General features: G+C 46.0%; 1 protein-coding gene across 13 annotated transcripts in view; it reads left to right on the forward strand.

The window, feature by feature from the left end:
• Nucleotides 1–27,765, forward strand: part of CEP112 (centrosomal protein 112) — a 309,950-nt gene that overhangs the window by 208,011 nt on the left and 74,174 nt on the right. The gene's annotated exons all lie outside the window — the stretch shown is intronic.

The following is a 27,765-nucleotide window of genomic DNA, read 5'->3' on the forward strand; positions in this document are numbered from 1 at the left end:
GGCGGGAGGTGACCGTGCTGGGGTGGCCTGGGACGCGGAGGGCGGCGGCCGGCCCCTCGGGGCCCGCGTGTCTGCCGCGGGGCTCAGGGTTTGCTCCCGGCTCAGACGCGTCGGGGCGGCGGCTGCCGGGCACCCGGCCTCAGTCCCCTCTGCTGGGAGGCCGGGGACACAGCCGGCCGCGGGGCCTTCGTGCCCCCAGTGGGCTCGCGGGTGCGTCCCGTCGGAGCAGCCCCGTCGGAGCTCTGCGGCAGAGGGCGCGGCGCCCGGGCCGGGGCGTCTGCTGCGGGGCCGCCTCCGCCTCTGGCCACGGCGAGGGGCACGATGCGGCCCGAGCCACCGCCGCCGCCCACGGGCAGTGTCTCCAAGGACACAGGCTTCCGTGGCCTGCGCACCGTGTGCCCCGAGGGTTACAGATAATGAGAGGGTCCAGGGAGGCCAGAGAGTGAAGCCAGACTTCACACAGGCAGCTGAGGCCTCGGTTCTCTTGAATCAGGTGTCCACGTTTTACAGGGTTCTTTTCAGTAAGAGTGGAAAGGTTTCAAGCATAGGTTTATATGCGTTGCTAACTAATTTACAGGTTATAGATGACAGTGTGGGACTCCACCGGTAACTGACTTGGCCAGTATTTCTGGAATATCTTCTGTGTCTGCGGCATGATCCCAGCCCTCGGGAGCCATGCAGAAAGGCGAGACCGCGAGGCCCCCGTCCCTGAGGAGCCCGTGGGCAAGGACGGCCGCGGGACAGGCGGGGGCTGTGAGCAGGCCGCCGGGAGCGGGGGAGGCGCGCTCGGGCCAGGGCCTCCGGGGCCCGCCCGGGACAGGCGAGCTCCGCCTGGACGCCCCGACGCGGGGCTGGGGCGAGCAGGCGCTGAGCCGCCCCGCGAGGGCCGCGTATGTGGCTGGGCGGCCAGCGGGGCGGCGCGGGGCCCGCCGAGCCCACGCGGCCCTGGTCTTGGCTCCGAGCTTAAACCCCGGGGTCGCTCAGGGCTCCTTCGCCGTGAAGTGTCAGGACCCAGGGGGCTATTAGGAGCCTCTTCCGTCAGCGTTGGCAGGACCAGCGCAACGGAGGGGTCAGTGCAGGAGGGGCCCCCAGGGCGCCTCGAGGTGCCTGGAGGTGGCGACCCCACCGCGGGAGGCGCGACTCAGAGTCGGCCCAGCGGGCAGCCGTTCGTGCCGTCGCGCCCTCGGCATCCAGGAGCGGCCCTGCTGGGGCCTCTCGTCCGGGAGAGAGAGGATGAGCTCCGTTCGCGCCCAGTAGCGAGGTGCATTGGAGGAGCGTTTGTAGGCGACCCTCAGGAGGGCCGGACGGAGCGGGGGCTGCAGCGCGGGGGCTGGGGAGCCGACCCCCAAACCACCAGCCGTGCAGGACTCGTGAAGTCGGGGAGGAGAGAAAGAAGGGTTGTGCAGAGGAAGCGGAGAAAAGTGTATTTTCCTGGAAATAGCGGCAGAGGCGGTTTGGAAAGGATGCTTGTCAAGGATGTGACCGAAAATCCGGAAGGCCGAGCGGGGAGGAAGGTCCAGGATCTGGAACTGAGAATGGCTGTGACCGTGGGCAGAGCACTGCCCGCGGCGGTGTGGACGGAGGGCGGGCGCAGGGGACCGTGGGCAAGGCGGCGGCGCTCGGGGACGGGGCGCCGCAGGAAGCAGCGGGCCACAGAGCGCAGGAGTCGGGGTCTCGGCTGAAAATGCCTGGAGAGGCACTGGCGGAGGAGGAGCCGCCTGGCGGGACTGAGGATCGATGCCGCGGCTGGGAGGCGGCTGGGAGCCGACTTCCGTCCAGCCGCGCGGACAGCGGCCGGGCCTGGAGGCCGCCTCCCTCGCTCCTGCCCCCGGGTCTCTGCCCCAGGAAGGCTCCCCGTCCTCTCACCCCGCTGTCCTCTCCCCTCGGTAGGGCATCAGGGTGGGCGGGATGCTCAGTGCGACACCCAGGCCGAAATTCCATTTTTTTAAAAACATTTTGCTTTAAAAGTTATCTAAATTGATGCAAAAATTAACATCTTCATACTAAAAATTTTGTCGGCATTTCCATTTTCTTCCTTAGTTTAAGATCCCAGTTGAATTACAGGGTCAAATTGCTTTTCAGCAACGTTGTACTAATTTATATTTTTCCCCACAGAATATCTGTTTCGTATAGCCAGTCCTTGGTATTAATCCTTTAATTTGGGGGCCAGGGTGTTGGTGAGAAACATTTATTGTTTCTAATTTCATATTTAAGAGTGAGACTGGATATTTACATCAGATCTGTGAGTCAAGCTTCATTTCCTGAGAATTGTGTGCTCATGTCCTCTGTGTCTTGTCTGTTCATGTCCTGGCATTGTTCTCATCACCTTATATCAACTTCATATTTAGGATGATAAAATGCTTTGTGGCAAGTATTTTTGGTATTTGCCTTTTAATTTTGTCCTTTGATTTTATGAAACACAAAACTTATATTTGTATTTAGTGTATTCTGTCAGTTCCTTTGTGAAATCTCCAGTATAAGTAGTGGCGTTAAGCTTCACCATTTGATATCGTAAAATATATGAACACATCACACATTCTTCACACTGTACTGAATTTTAAAAGCTCTTGTGAAATTGACATGGAACTTACGGGCTTGGGCTCCTGATCTATCATTCTAATGGCATCTGAAGGACTATAATGGAATTCTGCCAGGTGGAAATCACCAAAAGGCCTGGAGCAACAACTCGGCATCTTTTTCAAATTTAAGAAAAGCTCCATGTGGTGTAATTATCTAAAGCTAAGGTCACAGAAACTACTAAACCTTTGAGATTTATAATTAAAAGATTAATATTAACTTATGAAGACATTGTCATTTTGGCTTAAAATGGATTTCTGATCTCAATTCTGTTCTTTTTACTTTGATCTTCTCCCCAAGTTTTTCCTTGCAAGGAAAGTGAAGTTTGTGTCCTTAAAATTTTAAATTATTATTCTCAACAGTTCAAATTTATAAACACTGATCGACACACATGTCCGGCTTGGCCCTCACAGAGCTCAAGAGTTGGGGACCTTCCGGTAGGCGTTTCCTGGGTGTGTGCACCGGAGCTCGGGCGCTGGGCTCTAGCAATACCTTGGAACGTAACAATCAGTTAATCTAATACAAAAGAAAACACCTGCGCAGACGGAAACTTGGAAAACTTTCAGTTCAGTCGCTCAGTTGTGTCCCACTCTTTGCAGCCCCATGAACCACAGCACACCGGGCCTCCCTGTCCATCACCAACTCCCAGAGCATACTCAAACCTATGTCCACTGAGTTGGTGATGCCATCCAACCATCTCATCTTTTGTCGTCCCCATCTCCTCCGGCCCTCAATCTTTCCCAGCATCAGGGTCTTTTCCAATGAGTCGGCTCTTCACATCAGGTGACCAAAGTATCGGAGTTTCAGCCTCAGTCCCTCCAATGAATATTCAGGACTGATTTCCTTTAGGATGGACTGGTTGGATCTCCTTGCAGTCCAAGGGACTCTCAAGAGTCTTCTCCAACACCACAGTTCAAAAGCATCAACTCTTAGGCACTCAACTTTCTTTATAGTCCAACTCTCACATCCATACATGACTACTGGAGAAAACACAGCTTTGACTAGATGGATCTTTGTTGGCAAAGTAATGTCTCTGCTTTTGACTATGCTGTCTAGGTTGGTCATAACTTTTCTCCCAAGGAGCAAGCGTCTTTTAGTTTCATGGCTGCAATCACCATCTGCAGAGATTTTGGAGCCCCCCAAAATAAAGTCTGTTGCTGTTTCCATTGTTTCCCCATCTATTTGCCATGAAGCGATGGGACCAGATGCCATGATCTTCGTTTTGTGAATGTTGAGTTTTAAGCCAACTTTTTCAGTCTCTTCTTTCACTTTCGTCAAGAGGCTTTTTAGTTCCTCTTTACTTTCTGCCGTAAGAGTGGCGTCATCTGCATATCTGAGGTTATTGATATTACTCCCAGCAATCTTGATTCCAGCTTGTGTTTCATGCAGCCTGGCATTTCGCATGATGTACTCTACATATAAGTTAAATAAGCAGGGTGACAATATACAGCCTTGATGTACTCCTTTCCCTATCTGGAACCAGTCTGTTGTTCCATGTCCAGTTCTAACTATTGCTTCTTGACGTGCATACAGATTTCTCAGGAGGCAGGTCAGGTGGTCTGGTATTCCCATCTCTCTCAGAATTTTCCACAGTTTGTTGTGATCCACACAGTGAAAAACTTTGGGCCTGTTCATAATCTGAGTGTGATGATCTGGTGTTCACTTATATTTATTGTTCAGTTGCTCAGTCATGTCTAACTCTTTGTGACCCCATGGACTGCAGCACGCCAGGCTTCTCTGTCCTTCACCATCTCCCAGAGTTTACTCAAACTCATGTCCATTGACTTGGTGATGCCATCCAACCATCTCATCTTCTGTCATCCCCTTCTTCTCCTACCTTCAGTCTTTCCCAGCATCAGGGTCTTTTCCAATGAGTCGGCTCTTCACATCAGGTCGCCAAAGTATCGGAACTTCAGCATCAGTCCTGCCGATGAGTATTCAGGTCTGATTTCTTTTAGGATTGACTGGTTTGACCTCCTTGCAGTCCAAAGTACTCTCAAGAGTCTTCTCCAACAGTACAGGTCAAAACATCAATTCTTCGGCGCTCAGCCGTCTTTATGGTCCAACTCTCACATCTGTACTTGACTACTGGAAAAAGCATAGCTTAGACTATATGTTGGCGAAGTAATGTTCCTGCTTTTTAATATGCTGTCTAGGTTTTCATAGATTTTCTTCCAGAGAGCATGCATCTTTTAATTTCATAGCTGCAGTCACCATCTGCAGTGATTATGGAGACCAAGAAAATAGTGTCTGTCACTGTTTCCATTTTTACCCCATCTATTTGCCATTAAGTGATGGGACCGGATGCCATGATCTTCGTTTTTTGAATGTTTAGTTTTAAGCCAGCTTTTGCACTTTCCTCTTTCACTATCTTCAAGAGGCTCTTTAGTTCCTCTTCACTTTCTGCCATAAGGGTGGTGTCATTTGCATATCTGAGGTTATTGATATTTCTCCTGGTAATCTTGATTCCAGCTTGTGCTTCATCCAGTCCGGTATTTTGCATGATGTACTCTGCTTATTCACATTTAAAATTTTAAAGTTTCTTCAATTGCCTCAATTGTAAGTCCTCTTTGGGTGGTAGGAGGGGCCATGTCTCTCACACACGTAATGAGAGGAGCTGTATATCCTTCCAAGGCTCAGTTTTACACCAGTTTTTTTCCTCTCCTGCTTCCGATTCTCATGCGATGCACCTGTCTCACAGGGATTCCACCAGGTAAACCCTGGAACCGTTTCTGGGGTGTTTGCTTATGAAGCAGAAATAGCAACATGTCTGTCATTGTTTGCATTTGAGTACTTACATGGTCAAGGTCTCACCACCGCCACATGAGTGGGACTGCAGAGTCTGGCATGTGGACGGAGGAGGGCAGCGTGCCCGGTCTCCCGAGGACCTTCTGCACCTCCTCCCTCCGCCCTGCTGCCCCAGGCAGAACACTCCTGCTTTCTAGCAAGTTTGGAGAGCAGATCACAGTCTGGTGCCTAAGCTAGACAGCTGTCTTACCAGGAGAAAATTAAAAGACAGTGTATTTTATGTTAGGGGCTATTTGAAAATAACATCTAGAATTATAAATAAATCAGTTTGTTTTAAAAGTAAACGTTTAAAATTTCCAAGTCCCGCTTTTCATTCTGTGGCCTGGCTTCCCAGTGTGCTGACTCTACCAGTAGTGATGGGAGTGCCGCCGTTCACGGGACCTTGCTGGCTTTATCCTTTGGGATGTTCTTGAGGGAAATTTTTTTACCTAGAATGAAGGAAAAATCTGTTAGATCAGTGCAGCAAAAGGTAGCTATTGACTTGAGAAGTTGCTGAAAGGAGAACAGTGTACTTGCCATCTTCAGAGAGTGACGTTCAGACTGAGGAGCGGGCGCCAGGATCAGTGCGCAAAGGCTTCTGGGTGGGTGTTCGCCTCCTGTGAGGGGACGGCGCGTGGCCAGCAGACGCGTCAGGGGTCGGGTGTCGGGTCTGAGGTTGCGGAGGGGTCGGCACAGGACAGCGGACGGCCCTGGGCCGAGAGCCAAGTCTCGTTCTGACCGTCATTCATCACGAAAGGAAAGCAGTTATTCTGGGTGAGGCGGGGCTTCCTGATTCATATCATGAGGATTAAATATGATTTTAAGTGATCAATTAATTTAACTGAGTACTTTACAAGATACAGTAAAAAACAATAGTAACTGTACATGACCAGGAAAAGTGTAATTGGCTTAAATAAACCTCTTCGTCTTCACAAGTAATCAAGGAAATACTGAGACAAGAAGCTACTTTTCATATATCAATTAAGCATGTTACTGTTACTATAAATAGTATCAAGTATCGTTTTAAAATAGGGTACAAAATACCGAGGGTGCAGTGAATAAATATTCTAAACTGCTGTTACTGAGTATAAATTGCGACAACCTTCCTGAAAGCCTTCGGTAGCCTATGTTAGTAAGTTTAAATATATCTATGCCTTTTGATCTAGTAATCTTTTCTGGTTACCATAATATCAATACTGAAACCTGAAAATAATATCCCTCTAAACACAAATTTATCTCACTCATGAATATTGTAAAAAGATCCAATAAAATACTAGGCAATAGAGGTTAGTATTGCATTTAAAACATCATGTAATAGAGTATTAAAAAGAAAAGACATTACTTTTCCAGCAAAGGTCCATATAGTCAGAGTGGTGGTTTTTTCAGTAGTCATGTACAGATGTGAGAGTTGGACCATAAAGAAGGCTGAGTGCCAAAGAGTTGACACTTTTGAATTGTGATGCTAGATAAAACTTTTGAGAGTCCTTTGGACAGCAAGGAGATCCAACCAGTCCATCCTAAAGGAAATAAACACTACGTGTTCATTGGAAGGACTGATGCTGAAGGTAAAGCTCCAGTACTTTGGCCACCTGATGTGAAGAGCCAACTCTTTGGAAAAGACCCTGATGCTGGGAAAGATTGAAGGCAGGAGGAGAAGGGGATGACAGAGGAGAAGATGGGTGGATGGCATCACCAACTCAATGGACATGAGTTTGAGCAGACTCCAGGAGATGGTGAAGGACAGGGAAGCCTTGCTTGCTGCGGTTCATGGGGTCGCATAGAGTTGGACATGATTAGCTACTGTTCAACAACAGCTTACCGGGACCACATGAGATTATTCCAGGAATGCAAAAATGGCTTGATGTTAGGAATGCTATTAGTGTAATTAACTTTACTGATAAATCAAAAGTGAAAAATTGTATGAGGTCTTCTCCATATTCTTCACAGTGAGCCCAAGCTTCTGTAAAAAGAGTCCCCAACCCATGGACAGGTGAGGTTGGGAGTTTATTTTGCTCTCTCATCACAGTCTGGTTCAGGGTAGGAGCCAACGGTTCCGTCCCAAGAGGTCATGGAGGGCCAGGCCAATCGTCTCCAGTGTGGAGCCTCCCCCTGCCTCTAGTGGTTCCTGCGTCACCAGGGCTCAGGCAGCAGGAAGGGGCAAGGAGGACGAGGACAACCGATGCGACGCTTCTCGGGAAGTGCGGCGGTACCTGCCTCTCACTCCCACCAAACCGCACTGCAGAACTCCTGGTCCTGGGCTGCTGCAGGGGAGCAGGCGCTTGCGAGCACACACACAGAGGGTTACTGTTTCAGAAGAGAAGCATGGTTGCTCTGGGCGATTAGCAGACAGTGGCACATTTGTGATGCTTTAGTGTTTGATACCTACTCTGTATGTAGTGATCCTGGAGGCTTGCTATAGCAGTGAAAGAACAGCCAGAGATTCCTGCCTTCTCAGAGCTCACACTCCAGCAGGAGAGACAGACCCTAAGCCACAGAATTTTAAAAAGGCCTGAGTGGACTTCCCCGGTGGCTCAGTGGTAAAGAATCCGCCTGCTAATGCAGGAGACGTGGGCTTGATCCCTGGGTCAGGAAGATCCTCAGGTCGGGAGGATCTCCTAGAGGAGGAAATGGTAACCCACTCTAGTATTCTTGCCTGGAGAATCCTGTGGACAGAGGAGCCTGGCGGGCTACAGTCCGTGGGGTTGCCCAGAGTCGAACACGACTGAAGCGGCTTAGCACACACATGCTCCTGAGATGGAGACGTAAGCCATAGATGAGCTTACGTGTGGGGGAAGGGGAATGTGCTCGTTCATTTCTTTGCCAGACGGTTTATATGTGATTTTTAAGTTACATTCTTCAGTTCTTCCAGAATGCTCTTCACTATCACCACTCTAGGCTGAGCAGTGATGTGCGGAAGTCCCCAGGGGGTTGCTGTTGTCCTGCCCCTAAGCCTGGGGGCGTCTTCAGTCTCCTGACCATTCTGCCCCTAGGAGACAGAATCGCAGGACGGGGTGCATGGTCCTCAGCCCTGCATGACGCTAGTATCAGCCAGACTGTGACCTCGGCTGCCACCTTCCCAGCAGGGCGGGAGGCTGTGCCCCAGAGCGTCAGAGCAGAGCTGGAGCTGTGCCTCTCCTGAGTCTGCTCCCCACTCTCGGCCGCTCCTGGGTCTTCATGAGGTGAAGGCTATGTGGGCTGCTCTGACTTTAGACTCCTCAGGTCTCAGGGAAGGTCAGGCCCGGCATCTGATAGGCCTGAGGGGAGAGTGTGGCGGCTCCCCTGAGACAGAGCAGGCTGGGAGTCTGTGGCCCCCGAGGGACCCTGGACCACCTGGCCTCAAAGAGAAGAAGGTAAGATGGAGACCCAGGGCGGGAGTCATCCTGGGAGACATATCTCAGCACCGGCTGTGTCAGGCACTGGCTGCCGCAGGCCCTCTCACCTCAGTGTTTTAAGGCGGAGCTTCCCTGGTGGCTCAGAAGGTAAAGCGTCTTGCTTACAATGCGGGAGACCTGGGTTCGATCCCTGGGTCGGGAAGATCCTCTGGAGGAGGAAATGGCACCCCACTCCAGTACTCTTGCCTGGAAAATCCCATGGACAGAGGAGCCTGGTGGGCTGCAGTCCACGGGGTCGCAAAGAGTCAGACACGACTGAGCAACTTCACTCAGTCGCCCAGCCAGGTCCCTCCACTCTTTGGGACCCCATGGACTGTAGCCCACCAGGCTCCTCTGTCCTTGGTGTAGTGTTTATTTAAATGTTTTTCTAATTTCATATTCAGTCATTTATTGTCTTACTATTGAATTTTGAGTGTTCTTAATGTATTTTAGATGCAAATTCTTCATAAGATATATGATTTGGAAACATTTTCACAGTCAGTGGCTTCTTTTCATTCTTTTAACAGTATTTTTCAAAGAGCAGAAGTTCCCAATATTTATGTAATCCGGTTTATCAATTTTTTCTTTTAAGGTCAGGCTTTTGGTGTCATTTCTAAGAAATTTTTGCGTATCATGATGTCACAGGGATTTCCTCCTGTTTTCTTTCACAAGTTTTATATTTGTTTCTGTGGCCCACAGGACTGGTGCAAGATGTAGACTGATTCCATCATATCAGCACTGTTTGTTGAAAAACTGATTTTTTCTCTGTTGAATCATCTCTGCAGCTTTGTTGAAAATCAGTAGGCCAAATCATGTGTGCCATACTAGACTCTCAAATTTCGTTCTGTTGACATGTATATTTTTCCTTCACCGATGCCACAGTGTCTTAATTATTGTAGCTTTTATAGTCAGTCTTGGAGACAAGTAGTATGGGTTGTCCAACTTTGTTCTTTTTCAGAATAGTTTTGCTCACGATAGTTCTCTTGCTCTTAGAGTCAGTGAAACGAATTCTGCACAGAATCCTACTGGGACCTTTCAATTGTATTAAATCTATTTCTCAGTTTTGAAAGAAGTGAAGTCTTAATGATATTGAGTATCTCAGTCCCTGAACTTAGACTGTACTGTCATTTATTTAGTTTTCTTTATTGTCAAGAAAAAGAAATGCAAATACAAATTGCTGTGAAAAGAAGAGAAGTGAAAAGCAAAGGAGAAAAGGAAAGATAGAAGCTTCTGAAGGCAGAGTTCCAGAGAATAGCAAGGAGAGATAAGAAAGCCTTCTTCAGCCATCAGTGCAAAGAAATAGAGGAAAACAACAGAATGGGAAAGACTAGAGATCTCTCCAAGAAAATTAGAGATACCAAGGGAACACTTCATGCGAAGATGGGCTCGATAAAGGACAGAAATGGTATGGACCTAACAGAAGCAGAAGATATTAAGAAGAGGTGACTTCCTTGGTGGCTCAGACGGTAAAGCGTCTGTCTACAATGCAGGAGACCCAGGTTCGAGCCCTGCGTTGGGAAGATCCCCTGGAGAAGGAAATGGCAATCCACTCAAGTACTATTGCCTGGAAAATCCCATGGACAGAGGAGCCTGGTAGGCTACAGTCTAGGGAGTCACAAAGAGTCGGACACGACTGAGCGACTTCACTTCACTGACAAGACTACACAGAAGAACTGTACAAAAAACATCTTCACGACCCAGATAATCACGATGGTGTGATCACTCACCTAGAGCCAGACATCCTGGAATGTGAAGTCAAGTGGGCCTTAGAAAGCATCACTACGAACAAAGCTAGTGGAGGTGATGGAATCCAGCTGAGCTGTTTCAAATCCTGAAAGATCATGCTGTGAAAGGGCTACACTCAGTATGGCAGCAAATTTGGAAAACTCAGCAGAGGCCACAGGACTGGAAAAGGTCAGTTTTCATTCCAATCCCCAAAACGGGCAATGCCAAAGAATGCTCAAACTGCTGCACAATTGCACTCATCTCACACGCTAGTAAAGTCATGGTCAAAATTCTCCAAGCCAGGCTTCAACAATACTTGAACCGTGAACTTCCAGATGTTCAAGCTGGTGTTAGAAAAGGCAGCGGAACCAGAGATCAAATTGCCATGGAAAAAGGAAGAGAGTTCCAGAAAAACATCTATTTATACTTTATTGACTATGCCAAAGCCTTTGACTGTGTGGATCACAATAAACTGTGGAAAATTCTGAGAGAGATGGGAATATCAGACCACCTGACCTGCCTCTTGAGAAACCTATATGCAGGTCAGGAAGCAAAGCAATAGTTAGAACTGGACATGGAACACCAGCCTGGTTCCAAATCGCGAAAGGAGTACGTCAAGGCTGTATATTGTCACCCTGCTTATTTAACTTATATGCAGAGTACATCATGAGAAACGCTGGGCTGGAGGAAGCACAAGCTGGAATCAAGATTGCCGGGAGAAATATCAATACCCTCAGATATGCAGATGACACCACCCATATGGCAGAAAGTGAAGAGGAGCTAAAAAGCCTCTTGATGAAAGTTTAAGAGGAGAGTGAAAAAGTTGGCTTAAAGCTCAACATTCAGAAAACGATCATAGCATCTGGTCCCATCACTTCATGGGAAATAGTGGAAACAGTGGCTGACTTTATTTTTTTGGGCTCCAAAATCACTGCAGGTGGTGATTGCAGCCATGAAATTGAAAGACGCTTACCCCTTGGAAGGAAAGTTATGACCAACCTAGACAGTATATTCAAAAGCAGAGACATTACTTTGCCAACAAAGGTCCGTCTAATCAAGGCTATGGTTTTTCCTGTGGTCATGTATGGATGTGAGAGTTGGACCATAAAGAAAGCTGAACGCCGAAGAATTGATGCTTTTGAACTGTGGTGTTGGAGAAGACGCTTGAGAGTCCCTTGGACTGCAAGGAGATCCAACCAGTCCATTCTAAAGGAGATCAGCCCTGGGCGTTCATTGGGGGGACTGATGCTGAAGCTGAAACTCCAGTACTTTGGCCACCTCATGCGAAGAGTTGACTCATTGGAAAAGACTGTGATGCTGGGAGGGATTGGGGGCAGGAGGAGAAGGGGACGACCGAGGATGAGATGGCTGGATGGCATCAGCGACTCGATGGACATGAGTTTGGGTGAACTCTGGGAGTTGGTGATGGACAGGGAGGCCTGGCGTGCTGCGATTCATGGGGTCGCAAAGAGTCGGACGTAACTGAGTGACTGAACTGACTGACTGACTGTGTTTCATCAGCATTTGCAATTCTCAGCATACAGATGTTGCTTTAATTTTATTAGATTTACATCTAATCAGTTCACGTTCTCAGCGTTCTCATGTTTTCATTACCACCATCTAGGAGTACAATAGACCTTTTAAACTCAGTTATTTGCTCTAGTTACTTTTTTGGTAGCTTCTTTGGAATTTCTATATAATCAGATAAGTATTGTTTTAACAGTTTTCTTTATGGAGGATTAATTTTAATTCAGTGAAGCAAGCTGTGTTAACATACTGTATTTCTTTTTTTTATTTTTATTTTTATTTTTTTAATTATTTTTTCCTTCTTTTTTTTTTAATTTATTTATTTATTTATTTTTAATTTTTACTTTACAATTCTGTATTGGTTTTGACATAGATTGACATGAATCCACCACAGGTGTACATGCGTTCCCAAACATGAACCCCCCTCCCACCCCCCTCCCCACAACATCTCTCTGGGTCATCCCCGCGCGTCAGCCCCAAGCGTGTCATATCCTGCATCAGACATAGACTGGCATTTCGATTCTTACATGATATTATACATGTTTCAATGCCATTCTCCCAAATGTATTTCTCACAGAAGCATATTTTAGACTAGACTGATGAATTTTTTTAAATGACTTCTCAAAACAAACCTAACATCTTTAGAGTCAGATGATGTCACATCGATCATGAAAAATGCATCCAGAGGCCAGAGCATTTTTAATTTCCCAGTTTACTTTATTGTGTCCTCAGACCTGTATGTGATTTTTAAATGACAATGATATCCATAAATTATAGGCATGTAATAGATATATTGAATTGCTTCTTTTTAAGATACAAATTATTCTTGATCTTATTAATCATTCTTTTTAAACATTAAAGTGATTTAAAATTAGTAGTTTATGTACATATTCTAAATATTACATTAGATTGAAAGCCTCTACTACTTAAATATTACATAATTTTTGCAAAAACAACTATATTGAAATCAGACACAAAATATATTTCTCCTACACTTGAAAATTTGGTGGAACAATATCAGTGTTTGTAATGTCATTTTCAGTGAATCGATGTCCTTTTTTAAAAAGTATATCTGTTTGGTAATGAGAAGTTTTTTAAAGTATTGGTATCCCCGTAATTGTGTAGAAAAGTCTAACTGTTGTGTCTTAAATCATGTGCATGTATGCTCGGCATGCTAAGTCATTTCAGTTGTGTTTGACTCTTTGTGACCTCATGGACTGTAGCCCATCAGGCTCCTGTTTCCATGGAGATTCTCCAGGCAAGAATAAGGGAGTGGGTTGCCATCTCCTCCTCCAGGGGATCTTCCAGACCCAGGGATCAAACCTACATTGGCAGGTGGGTTCTTTACCACTAGCGCCACCTGGGAAGCCCGTCTTAAATTACAATACCCTTAAAAATATTTTCTTTTTTAATTGGTTAATTACATTAGGGTATGTTTTGAATTTTATTTTCTGAATATATATATGGAGACAGAGAGAGCAAGCACTGAGCTATATGTCCAAAAACGTTCCTAGTAGATCACACATATATGTGCGTACGTCCACAAGCGCACTATACAGGCTTTATCAGTGCACTTATGGCTGAAACGCTAGTTAACTGGCCAGGTGGAGAGTACTGTATGCCATTTTTACAGTTTTTCACAATGCATTACAAATTATTATTGGAAGAAAGAAAAGCTACACTTCTAAGTGCATGCAGATGTGAATTCTGGCTAACAGGGCTGTTTTTAATATTCATCTATGGCATTTTCTTGGCAAAGAGAACAGACATTTGTTCCCACTGCACGAATTTAGCAGCTCAGTAGACATCCTTGGACAGTCTAAGGAAGCAGCCCTGGGTCGTGGAAAATACCTCATAAAACCTCGGTGGCTTTCAGTCTTATTTGTGACGTTGCTTTTATTATTATACATTTCCTGTTATTATTGGACTAGGAATTTTAACAGATTTTAAAATAAGATTTTAAAGATTTATAATTTAGGCCTCTAGTTCTGTTAATTGTTAAAATTCCAATATAGATTATGGTGTTTATTAGACCCAGATCACCTTATTAAATTGAAGGAAGTCTCATACATTTTAGAGACTTCCTGTGAACAAGAAAGCATTAGAACTGTCATCCTTGGCCATAACTCATGGCCCGCCTGGTCCTCTACTTGGTGTCTGACAGCTCAAAGAGGGAATGAACAGGTGGTGTGAACCCCCAAAGCTTCAGCTTCCTTCGTTTGTGGGTGAATGAGTCAGTGTGTATCTATCAGGCATTTACCGTATACTTAGCTCCGCACTGATCAGGGGAAGGAACGTAGATCTCCCCTGCTTCCTGGGAGCTTTTGTTATAGTGGAAAGTGGAAGTGAAGTCATTTCCGATTCTTCGTGACCCCTTGGTATAGCCTACCATGCTCCTCCATCCATGGGATTCTGCAGGCAAGAATACTGGAGTGGGTTGCCATTCCCTTCTCCAGGGGATATTCCTGACCCAGGGATCGAACCCTGGTCTCCCGCACTGTAGGCAGACGCGTTACCGTCTGAGCCACCAGGGAAGCTTTTTATAGTGGTGATAGTGAGAAATACAAGCATAAACGAACCTAACTGCGTGGTGCTGGTGATGGTTTAGTCACTAAGTCCTGTTCAACTGTCTAGCTAAAACTGTATCTCTGCATGATAAAATTCTAGCTTAGGTACAGCGCTGGAAATCTGAGGTCTGTGATGATCAGGGACTGTTTTATGGAGAAGATGGTCTTTGAACTGAGACTAGATACAAATTCCTGAGGCAGTCCAGTGGGGCAGTAAAGGGCCAGCAAAGGGCTCAGAACGTGTTGGGGGGGTGTCAGGCAGCAATTATGAAAACGCTACTTATTAAAGAGTTAGAAGACGACTTTGGAAAGCTTTTCACCTTCTGTTTACACTTCCTAAGAAGTTGCTAAAAAGTGCAGACAGTTTCCATGCGTCCATCACTCGGCTTCTCCCCAGGCCAGCGTCTTACCTGCGGTTGGTGTGACTGTGGAGCCCTGGACCTTAACGCTGGTAAGACAGCCTGTGCTCATGCTGCTTGGTGGCTGCAGACCCTCTCTGCGCATCTGCGGCTTTCCCACTGCTGTTCTCCTCTGCCGTCCCAGGGTCCATCCAGGGCCTCCTGTCGTACTTAGCTGTCAGCTCCCTCTCGTCTCCAATTCATGACGCGTTTCCAGTCTTTCCTCCTTTTTCAGGACCTTGTCACTTCTGAATCGCACCAGTTGTTTTGTGTAATGTTTTTCGCTTTGGATTTATCTTACGTTGTTTCATGATCAGACTGAGGGCCTGTGTCTCGGGCGGGAATCCTGCGGAGGTGGTGTCGTGCCGTCGCGCGGTATCAGTGGTGTCGAGACACTGTCGCTGGTGACGTTGACATCGGTCACTCGGCCGGGTGCCGTCTGCCAGGCTCTCTGCTGTAAAGTTAGTTTCCCTCTGTGACCGGGACGCTGTCTCGAGGAGATACTCTGAGTCTGTGGGCATACCCTGTATCCCTCCAAACTTTCTCCTACTTCTTCATCCACTGCTGACCCTTGCCTGCATTTTGTTCACTCAGAGTTCCTTTGAAGTTCTGGCTTTTTCTGGCTTTAACTTCACTGAAGGTAGTGGGTTTTTTTTCCATTTTTACTTTTTCACATCTTTAGGGAGAAAATATTAGAACTCAAAGATGGCTTTTTAAATGCAAGGTTTTTTTTTTTTAGAGTAAGGGTCAAATCTACAGGGAAATACAAGGAAATAACATGAAGCTGGAGGTCAGCTTTGTGAGGAAACAATGAATGCTGGGTTTTTCTGCCTCTTTGAGTGGAAACTGAATTTGACTCTACATTTTTTAGGAACAAATGTCAAGAGAGCATCACAATTAGAACAAGATTCAATGCAAAAAAAAAGATTCAATGCAATACAGTTGTAAAAGTTGTTCAAATTCCTGGAATTGAAATCTTCAGAGAAGAATTTACTAGGGGTTCTTTGTGTAAAGGAAATCAACCCTGAATATTCATTGGAAGGACTGATGCTAAAGCTGAAGCTCCAATACTTTGGCCACCTGCTGGGAAGAGCCGACTCATTGGACAAGACCCTGATGTTTAGAAAGAGTGAGGGCAGGAGGAGAAGGAGGCAACAGGTAACAGAGGATGAGACGGTTGGATGGCACCATCGCCTCAGTGGACACGAGTCTGAGCAAACTCCCGGAGATGGTGAAGGACAGGGAAGCCTGGCGTGCTGCAGTCCATGGGGTCGCAAAGAGTCGGACACGACTTTCACTACTTTTTTCCTCAATGAAGAAGACAGTTTGTAATGTGGTTAATATCCTCAAAACATTGTCATGTAACAATGTCACGTAACATTCTTACAGGATATTTTCTAAACATGGTGGTGTGCTGGGTATTTTTTTGGCATTGTTGTTAGTCGCTCAGCCGTGTCCGACCGTGTCACGGTCTTCTCCAATGAGTCAGCTCTTCCCAGCAGGTGGCCAAAGTATTGGAGCTTCAGCTTCAGCATCAGTCCTTCCAATGAATATTCAGGGTTGATCTCCTTTAGGATGCACTGGTTTGATCTCCTTGCTGTCCAAGGGACTCTCAAGAGTCTTCTCCAGCACCGCAGTTTGAAAGCATCCATCTCCAAAGGTTACGCATAGAATTACCATGCTGCTGCTGCTTCTGCTTGGTCGCTTCAGTCATTTCTGACTCTGCGACCCCATGGACTGCAGCCTGCCATGCTCCTCTGTCCATGGGAGTCTCTAGGCAAGAGTACTAGAGTGGGTTGCCAAGCCCTCCTCCAGAGGATCTTCCCAACCCAGGGATCGAACTCAGGTCTCCTGCATTGCAAGCAGAGTCTTTACTGCTGAGCAACCAGGGAAGCCCATAGAATTACCATAGGACCCCTGAGTTCCACGCCTAAGTATATCCTAAGAGAATTGAAAACACATGTTCATGTAAAAACCTATACACAAATGTTCATAGCAACATTTATTTGCAGTAGTCACAAAGTAGAAACAACTCAATTCCCATCTAATGGTGATAAATGGACAAATGTGGTATATCCATACAATTGGATGTTATTTAGTCATAAAAGGAATGAATTACTGATGGCCTGCTACAAGGTGGATAAGCCTTGAAAATATTGTGCACGTGAGAAGAGGCAGACACTAAAAAACACACATCATATTATTCCATTTGTAAGAAATATTCAGAGTAGACACATTCACAGAGACAGAGGGTAGACTCGGGGTCCCCAGGGCCTGAGAGGGGATGGAGAATGGCAGCTAATGGCGCAGGGCCTCCTTTGGGGCAGCAAACACTCTGTACTTAGACACACAGTTGTACAGCTGTGTGAATACAGTAAAAGTCCTTGCACTGTACCCCTGAAAGGGTGAACAGGATGGTGAATAAATTATCTCTGTTTAAAAACGACAGTGGGTTATGGAAGCAAAGGCGACTGATAACACTGAGAAGGGAGCGTGGCAAGGGGTGGGAGCAGCTGTGAGAGAGGCCGTCCCCTCCACTCGGGGGCCTCCGGCCCGCAGTCCCAGGGTCGCCTGTGGTTCACCAGCAGTCACATCTCTCAATGCATCTTTCATTTGTCCCCGCTGCACTCTGAAAGATACATGAAACTTAAACATCTTTAAATGAAGAATTCCTATAGGAGAATCCATTTGGAAGGGTGTCAGCAGTTGGGTCCCCGCATGTTTGTGAAAGACGTGGTAGAAAGGTAGATAAACATGTGAAGAGTTCAGAGGCCGTCATTTCCTTTGGTTTAACGTTCTGGGTTTCCCCAGTGCAACTGTCTTCTTCAGAAAGAGGCCCGAGGCTGGGATAACCCCCCACTTTCTCTGTGTCCTCGCCACTCATGGCTACATCAGGACTGGAAACAAAAGTCCTGACTGCCGCTCAGCTTCCTGCTTGCTCTTCTGGTTCCTTCCAGTGGTCCTGGGGGCTCATCTCCCCCGTGACAGCTGTTCATCTCACCGCCTGTTCCTGAGCCTCTTAGGGGTCCCACCGCACCCAGAATAAAATCCACATTCCTTGACCTGAGACACGTTTGGGTCTGACGTCAGAATTGAGCGGAAGACAAGCAACACAGTGGATGCAGCCAGGGACGGTGTCTGCCTGGGAGGAGAGGAGAGGTGAATTACGGGGAGGCGAGGGGCTCTGGTCCAGGCCGTAAAGGATGGTGCTTCTTGGTGGATATTCCTGAAGATCTCCTGTTGGCAGCTGCAGATTCCATGTCAAATGCAGAAAAAAAGAGAAAACACATTTTTTAGGAGGTTGTGCAAAGAAAACTTTTTTTTTTTACTCTTTGACTTCAAAATGAAAGGGAAGCAACACTGCAGAGTTAAATACCAAATTTATTTTCGTATATATTTAAATACCAAATATATTTAAACTTTGTAAATCAAGTGGAGCGGAATAGCTTTTGAGTATATTTTGGGTTAAAACATTTGAATTATACCTTTGAACAGTTGGGAAAATTTTAAAATTTAGTTCCTGCCTGTTTTGGCTAGTAAATTATTTAGTTCACATCTTTTGATTTTTTTGTATTTAAATATTCAGAAGTCTCATGGCCATTTTAAAAGACTGAGAGTCCACTGACACACTCCAGAACAAAGCCTGGCTCATGGCACATTTGCATATAAGGTTTTATTTGTTCTTTATTTGGGGTGAATTGAAAACCAATCATACAGTTCATCAGAAAAGCACTTAAAGGATTTTTGTAGCTTTGGACTCTGAAGTGATTAACTATAATCTTTTCAAACAAGAGACACTAGGAATTCTTGGAGTTTTTCCAAGTTCTGTTGTGAGGTTACAGAACTAGAGATGAGTGTGTGTGACAAATGATAGGTGCTGAGCACGTCAAGATGCTGGTTTAGAATGTGAGCAAGGTGATATGAGGACCTGAGGAGGTGTGAGAGAGGATACAACACAGGGTAACAGAAAACAGGCTCTAGAACCTGATTCTGCTGCGGTTCCGTCTGCACATCAGATAACCCTGCCCGCCGGGGCGGGGGGCTCCAGCGACACGCTTCCTCACTTGCAGAGCAGGAGCTCAGACTGTGACCCACGGCGGGTTCAGCAAGTTAGCAGCAGCACGTGGATGGCGTCTTGGACGTCCCAGCGGTAACTCACCTCGATAAGAATCTTTCATTCAAATGCCTATAAGAAGACACTGGGTGTCAAAGGTCTGCACTGAAGTGATGAAGCTATAACTTGGGTTTCTCTGGTGTCTCCGTTTGTAAAGAATCCGCCTGCAGTGCAGGAGACCCAGGTTCAGTCCCTGGGTGGGGAAGATCCCCTGGAGAAGGAAATGGCAGTCCACTCCAGGATTCTTGCCTGGAGAATCCCATGGAAGGAGCCTGGTGGGCTGCAGTCTACGGGGTCGCAAAGAGTTGGACACGACTAAACAACTAAACCGTCTATAACTTGTCTTTTGTAACCAAATACCCTGGAGAGGCGGCAAGAAGTGGCTTCTCCTTGACTGGGCCATAGGTTGACAAATACCTGAAGACTCATGGGGTAGGGGCAGGGTGGGTATTCTGTCGAGAACCCCAGTGCCGGAAAACTAGTGAGACTCCAGAGATCCGTGCTTTGGAAGCCCGGCCAGACCTAGCGGCCAGGCTCTGTATTCAGACACCAACTCGTCATCTCCGGGCGCTGGGCAAGTGATCTGGGAGCACCCCCCACTCTTGGCCACCTCGTTCAGGAGCGTGAGGCCCCCAGACCCATCACGGCCCCCACCGTCAGAGCCATCATGACCCCCTGGAAAGCAGTCAAATGGATCCTGGAGATTCTGAGTTGAAAGAGACCTGAGGACCATCTGGTCTGACATTTCCTGCCCTGAATGCAGACCCGAGTTCATAGAGAGTTTCAGAGAAACTTCAGTTCTCAAGACAGGTTTTGACTGCCTTACATAGTGCCTGATTATCTCATCTATTCTTTTTCTATATTGTAACTGTCTTCATTATATATAGTGCCCAATTATGTGGTCTGTCCTTTTTGCATATAATAACCAAAGATAAATTTGGTTTATAGATTTCCATGTTTATGTTTCTTCATTTGCTTCAAATTAAATGAAGAAACTGAGTGCTTTTCTTTGAGAAAAGAACATTAGCAGGCGACTGGTCCCTCATTGTTTTAATGAGAACAAAAGCAAAATGTTCCAAAATTTTTTGCTTGCAGCTACAAAGCACGTTTAAGGCATAAAAACCTCCTTCATTAAATGCACACACGAAAAAGAGAATTGTTTTGAAGTTCTTAGTGTCAGCTTGTATAGGCTGCATTGTAAACTGATACGAAAGAGCCCCCGTTATGATTTGTGTGCTTTGGTGCCAGAAGGTTTGTTTCTTATGCTAAATTATTAAGTTCTGTCAGCTGCTGGGCTGTCATATAGAGATACAGTAAATCACATTATATTTGTCATGGATTACACGGAGCAATAAATTTGGGAATAAAGATCAAAGTCGTTCCACAATCACATCTGAGTGTAGGAGGGATGTTTAACTTGTAGAAAACTGATTTAGGTGAAGCTGTTGCAGTTCTTGTGTGCATTTAAAATGAATTTGTGGATATTTGGTTGAAAATGAATCAGGATCAAATCCCCAAATGATTTTCCATATTTGTATTTAGTTCAGGGACGTTAAATTCTAACACCTAGCTTCGTGGTTTGAATTAGATAGATAATTACACGCCAGAGTGGTGGACTCAGTGTAGATTATATTTATGTATTTTAATTGCTTTCATGAGTAAACCATAGATTCTAGTTTATATTTGTTTGGGGTTAGCACATAATTAGTTACATACTCTAGTAGTAATATTGCCTGACTCCTTGGAACTGACCGTTTTGTTTTTTGCTGCATTTAAAACCAGTAAAAGTAAGCCAGCTTAAGATGGTTAAACAACGTTGATTATTTAGACCTTGGTGGTTATTACCTTTGTTCTGTGTTACCATAGAAACCCTTTCAGGGTTGTCAAAGTTGATGCTATTCATTCATTTGAAACAACCAATCTCAACTTATTGGGTTCTTTTTACCGCGGGGTGGGGGTCGGGGGTGTGGAGGGAAAAAAATCACAGTAGAAACAAGATGGAGATGGAGCATGTGCTTTTGTTTAAGAAAGAGCCCTCAGGCACATCCTCACTGAGCTAGAACACTACGCTAAGTCGCTTCAGTCGTGTCCGACTCTGTGCAACCCCAGGGAGAGCAGCCCACCAGGCTCCTCTGTCCACAGGATTCTCCAGGCAGGAATACTGGAGTGGGTTGCCATTTCCTTCTCCAAAAAAATCATCTAAATATCTACCAGATACTTACAGAAACACAAGTTGAATTCGCAGAAACATACTTTGAATCAGAAGTACAGGCTGATTTCACCAAAATGGTTTTGTTTCGGACGCTGGCAACACGCGCAGCAAGGCTCAGACGCTGGCAACACGCGCAGCAAGGCTCAGACGCTGGCAACACGCGCAGCAAGGCTCAGCTCTGTCATCGCTTTGTTTGGCTTCCTTGAGTGTTACTTAAGTGTGCATTGAAAGTACATGTTTACATTTAAGAAATGTAACACATTAAAGTCCTCTGTGAACGGAACTCCTTCTCAATATATTTTCCTGCTTTGTTTCATACATAAGTAACATCATCTACAAAGTTATAAATAAAACTATTAACTCTTATGACCTAAAAGTATATACATCTCTGGCTCCCAAATGGGCTGATTATCACAAGCAACAGGAGAGCTTTTAATGCAAATTCCTAGGTCCTAAACTCCTGGTGGTTCTGACTTCAAATAACATCTTTTTCTTTCACGCTGATGTCATTTCTCCTAATCTGTTCCTTCCTTGTAATCCTGTTTGGGGAAGTACTTCTCAGTGCTGTAGCTTATTCACAGACATTTAAGCTTTGCAAAATTATTTGTCATGATTTGGGTTTATTATTTTGTTTCCTCTTGTTATCCTTTTATTGATGTCTTTTTCTCTAGTGAAATCTAGATTTACACTAGTACAATAATAAATCAGTCTGACATTAGATGTAGACAGATCATACTGGAAACTGATACAAGGATTCAGACCCCCCTATTCCAAATGGGGTCAGGGTAACATGTGGGTGGGATACAGATGTGACGGCCTATGATGCTGATTTTGGTGTGAAAGGAAATAAAAGGCGAGTTGGTGAGCGAGTGCATCGGGTGGTCCCCAAGGTGGGGGTCAGGCTAAGATGGGCAGCTTGGTGGTGACACCGCCGAGGCCTCGCTGGGAAAACTGAAGGGTTTGAAGAACTCATCCTCAGTAATGGGGGTGATGGGAGGAGCTTCCACAGAAAGCATTCTATTCTGTAGATTCTATCTTTGGGCCCCGAGAACTTCCCAGGCTTTTTCCTGTGTCCTCTGATAGCATCGTGATGCTTCATAAGCCCGAGGTGCCCAGGTTGGAACCACTGTTTTAGACCATCTCTGTGAAAAGCCCAAAGCAAATACAGTTTTCAGAGAATGGCCTGAGCTGTATGTTTACTACAGCTTCTATGCAAGGAACCACAGGAGCGGAGACTGGAGAAGTTAAGCCTGCAGAGTGGCTGGGCTTTGGGATCATCCCTGAAGTTCATGCAGAACACCAGGAGGTGCACGTAGGCCAGACAGAAAAAGAAAGAGCAGGAGATACCGGTGAAACGGCTGCTGTGAAATCCAGGGGAGGAAAGGTGAAGACCTGGAGGTGAAAATCGGTAGACAGTCAGGGGTGAGAGAAGAGGATTCTGGGAAGCTCTTGGGTTTCTGAGTTGGGGGACTCAGTGATGGAGTGGTTAACAAGCTGAGGAGGAGCAGACTCCGGGAAGGTGATGTGACCGAGGTTAGCTGGGACGTTGGTTCAGGGCCCATGAGACAGCTCAGAGAGGGGGCTACCCTGTGGCTGGACTGAGTCTGGATGTGGGTGCAAGGGACAGAAAGAGAGAGTGGGAACTCACCCCCACAGAAAGGGGACTCAAAGCTCTAAGAATGGACTTTCAGAAAGAGGGCTTAGCTAGGGAAGAGCAGATGGCATGAGGCAGTTCTCATTTACAATCAGCAGAGACCAAGAAGCAGTTAACCAGAGAGGCGCCTGAAGAATCAAAAGGAGATAGAGTCATGGATGCCAAGGGAGGCAGATAGTTCAGTAAAAAGTAAGTCAGTTCAGTTCAGTCGCTCAGTCGTGTCCGACTCTTTGTGACCCCACGGACCACAGCACGCCAGGCCTCCCTGTCCATCACCACCTCCCGGAGTTTACTCAAAGTCACCTCCATCGAGTCGACAATGCCATCCAGCCATCTCTTCCTCTGTCATCCCCTCCTCCTACCTTCAATCTTTCCCAGCATCAGGGTCTTTTCCAATGAGTCAGTTCTTCTCATCAGGTGGCCAAAGTATTGGAGTTTCACTTCAGCATCAGTCCTTCCAATGAATATTCAGGACTGATCTCCTTTAGGATGGACTGGTTGGATCTCCTTGCAGTCCAATGGACTCTCAAGAGTCTTCTCCAACATCAATTCTTCGGCACCCAGCTTTCTTTATGGTCCAACTCTCACATCCATACATGACCACTGGAGAAAGCATAGCCTTGACTAGATGGACCTTTGTTGGCAAAGTCATGTCTCTGCTTTTGAATATGCTGTCTAGGTTGGTCATAACGTTTCTTCCAAGGAGCAAGCATCTTTTAATTTCATGGCTGCAGTCACCATCTGCAGTGATTTTGGAGCCCCCAAAAATAAAGTCTGACACTGTTTCCACTGTTTCCTCATGTATTTCCTATAAAGTGGTGGGATCAGATGCCATGATCTTCGTTTTCTGAATGTTGAGCTTTAAGCCAACTTTTTCACTCTCCTCTTTCACTTTCATCAAGAGACTCTTTAGTTCTTCTTCAGTTTCTGCCATAAGGGTGGCGTCATCTGCATATCTGAGGTTATTGATGTTACTCCCAGCAATCTTGATTCCAGCTTGTGCTTCGTGCGGCCCAGCGTTTCTCATGATGTACTCTGCATATAAGTTAAATAAGCAGGGTGACAATATATAGCCTTGATGTACTCCTTTTCCTATTTGGAACCAGTCTGTTGTTCCATGTCCAGTTCTAACTGTTGCTTCCTGACCTGCATACGGATTTCTTAAGAGGCAGATCAGGGGTCTGGTATTCCCATCTCTTTAAGAATTTTTCAGAGTTTGTTGTAGTGCAGTAAAATCAAAATTAGATCATTTCATAAGACTAGAAAACACAGACTTTTTGGACTAATTGGAAAAATAAGGAGAAGGCACACATACACAAGAGAGGAATTGAGGGCTAGGCCTGGAGATCCAGAAAAGACTGAAAGATTCTGAGAGTTAATGAGCAACTGTCCGGGGGAGCCTGGTGGGCTGCCGTCTGTGGGGTCACAGAGTCGGACACGACTGAAGTGACTTCGCAGCAGCAGTACACCGACAACATTGCCAATCTCCAACATTCGTCAGCTGGAAGGAGATAAACAAGTGTAGTACGTCCACACAATGGAATACTGTTTGACTGACGCCTGCCACCACAAAAGCATGCTAAGAGAAACAGCCCAAACACAGCAGGCCTCTGTGCTGAGACTCCAGCTATACGCCGTGTCGTGGGTGGGAAAATCCAAAGAGACAGAAAGAAATCAGTGGTTGCCAGTGGCTTCGGGGGAGGATGTGACCACAAGTGGGTGTGGGGTTTCTTTCTGAGTTGATGGAAATGTCCGGAATTTAGCGGTGGTGATCAAGATACAGCTGTATGAATACACTAAGAAACACTGACTTGTGCAGAGTAAAGTGTGAACTTCGTGAAATGTGAAGTAATTATATCTTACTAAAGCTGTTGAAGCTGAAACTCCAATACTTTGGCCACCAGATGCGAAGAGCTGATTCATTTGAAAAGACCCTGATGCTGGGAAAGACTTGAGGGCAGGCAGAGAAGGGGACGACAGAGGATGGGATGGTTGGATGGCATCACAGACTCAGTGGACATGAGTTTGGGTGAACTCCAGGAGTTGGTGATGGACAGGGAGGCCTGGCGTGCTGCAGTTCACGGGCTTCCAAAGAGTCGGACACGACTGAGCAACTGAACTGAATTGAACTGAAACCTGTTATTAAAAATAGGAAATCGACAGTGACAAGTGTGGTTGAAAGTATGGACCAAAACCAGAGCTTGCACTGTGGGGAGAACACAAAATGTTGGTGGCATGATCCTGTAGAGATGAACATTTGCTGTACGAACTGTCAGTTCAGCTCATAAGTGTGTGCCGCAGAAAGTCATAAACACACACCGGAAGCCGTGTGCTGGACTGCCCACACCAGCACAGCTCGTGGAGGAGGAAGCTGGGAAAGCTCAAGTGCCCCTTAACAGATGAGTTAGAATAGACTATGAAAATGAAGGGAGCGCAGCTGCAAATGAAACATCGAGAATGAATCTTGGAAACAATGTTGTGTGAGACACCGTGTGTTTCGGGAAATTGTGTAGAGCGTGGTTATTTGTATAAAGATAAAAAACTAGTAAAGCTGAGTGATAAGTTAGAGGTACTTACACGGGTAATATTTTCTAAGTCAGGCAGTAGATAATATCCCAGAGCTGCTGACTCTCAGGAGCGAGGAGACGCAGTGGGCCAGGAGGAGGCGCCGGCGTCTGCAGTGCGGAATGTTAAGCTGTGCGGTCATCTCAGGAGGGTTCTTTATCATGTTTCATAAACACACAAAATATTTGCCCTGTGTGTGTCCATTATTATAAACGTTGACAGATAAAAGTCATTAGCAATGTCAAAAGCCACAGAGTGCCCCAGACTTGGGGACAATTCAGAAAGAAAATTGCTTCCTTAGTAAAGAATCAGAGGCAAGTAGTTATTTTTATGGACTTGAAGTGGAAGAATGAAGAAGAGTGAGGAGAGTTGGCTCAGTGGTAAAGAACCCACCTGCCAATGTGGGAGACATAGGTTCACTCCCTGGTCTGGGGAGATCCCCTGGAGGAGGGCATGGCAACCCACTCCAGTATTCTTGCCTGGAGAATCCCATGGACAGAGGAGCCTGGGGGGCTACAGTCCGTGGGGTCTCAAAGAGTCGGACACAGCTGAGCACGCTCGTGCACATACTAGGAGAGTTGCCCACAAAAGCCTAATTCGGGAAGCCGCTCTTCTCATACCTGGCACTGCCAGTCTGTAAGCTCAGCGGTCGCTCAGCTCTGTGTCGTTTCCACTTCACCCGCTGGAGAACGCAGCCTGCCTCAGCCGTCAGCACCCCTCAGCCAGCTCACCCTGAGTCCTCAGTCTGCCGGCCTCTCCTCCTGCTCACTCTCCCTTCCCCTGCAGCTCTCCTGCTCCTCCATAGAGCTGGTCTTGGTCCTCCTTGCAGGGCCGACTCGCCGCCCTCTGCTCACTCGCTGTCCTGAACGTCCACCGCACCTGCATGGCTAAACCTCAGTCCAGTTTAATCTCTGTTGTCCACTTGATATGCACATCATAAAATCATGGCCAGGGAAGGTAGATGATTTGCCCACGCTCACACCACCCACACTGGTTTAACGTCAAAGCTGGTGCTGTTAACCAGCATGCCCCACCGTGCACCGTTTGGCAGCTGTGGGCCTCATCAGTCAGAGAAGCTGACGCTGATGAAGAAGACCTCTGTGTGCAGACCAAACGGGAGCCTTGGCACCATACTCCTTGTTGCCAAACGTTTCAGATGTTATTTTCAGTGAATTGGTGCGGTAAATCTCTCGATACTGGCCACCCTGGAGAACCACATAAAACTACACAAGCGCTGAGCCATTTTTAATAATGAAGAGCTAAGGACTAAATCTCAAGACTGCCCTCTCGGCACCTTTCTGAGCTTCCAAATCATCTGTGAAAGGGACAAGAGCATGTTAAGTGCCGAGATTACTGCTTCATGTTGAACTTTCTGCAAACCTAACGTAGCAACTTCCTGTAAATACATTATTTTATAAATTTCCTACTAATATCATTACGTTATACAAGTGAGGCAAAAGTAGAAAATTTTCTGAAATAGGTAAAAACATTAATGGGATCTATGAGTATGCCAAGTCAGGACATCTAACTCCTAGATTCAAAGTTTATTTGAAATAATTGATTGCTTGACCGCTAATTCAATTAGAATCATTGTAACATGTTTTGATGTCCGAAGTCACATATTTGAAACAGATCCTCTCCCTGCTTCCTGAAAGTGCCACGCCAATGACTTGTGGCAGTCACATATAGATCTACCAAGTATATTTAAAATGTATATCATGTATGCTGAAATTTGTTAAATACAGTAGTCATTTTCTTTAACATTTATCAAATCATGCAACATTAGATTTTGGCATAAAGCATAACAACGAAGACATAAAAATATTATAGAAGGTAGAGAATCTTAAAAAAATTAATTGGCCCCATTTACATTTGGTCTTTGATGATAAATTCTTTTTTGCACATCAGAGAATAGCTGCTTCTTCCCTGGAGCAAAATAAAATTTTTTTTCTCCTTCATTCTCTCAAAGTTTGTATTTCTGCCCAAATATTAAATGCATTTCAGTTTCTGTGGCCTGTGCTTCAGAGAACTTCTCCGAGGGTGAGCTTTTGAAATATGATTAGATCTTAATTCTTTAACTATTTTCATAAGCTTGTTTCACAGTTTGCGTTCTCATTCAGTAATGGGAAGAAAACTCATGTAAATCTTGTATGATCATTTATGGGTGTTAGCCACGTAAGCATGCATGTCACAGTGGTGAGAAAATGAGTCTCCTGAGTGACAGGGAGGCAGAAAGCCCGCTGCCCCCCGTTATTCTTTAGGGTGTCT

This window comes from Oryx dammah, unplaced genomic scaffold (genome assembly GCF_014754425.2).
Source record: "Oryx dammah isolate SB20612 unplaced genomic scaffold, SCBI_Odam_1.1 HiC_scaffold_8, whole genome shotgun sequence".
Classification (NCBI taxonomy): domain Eukaryota; kingdom Metazoa; phylum Chordata; class Mammalia; order Artiodactyla; family Bovidae; genus Oryx; species Oryx dammah.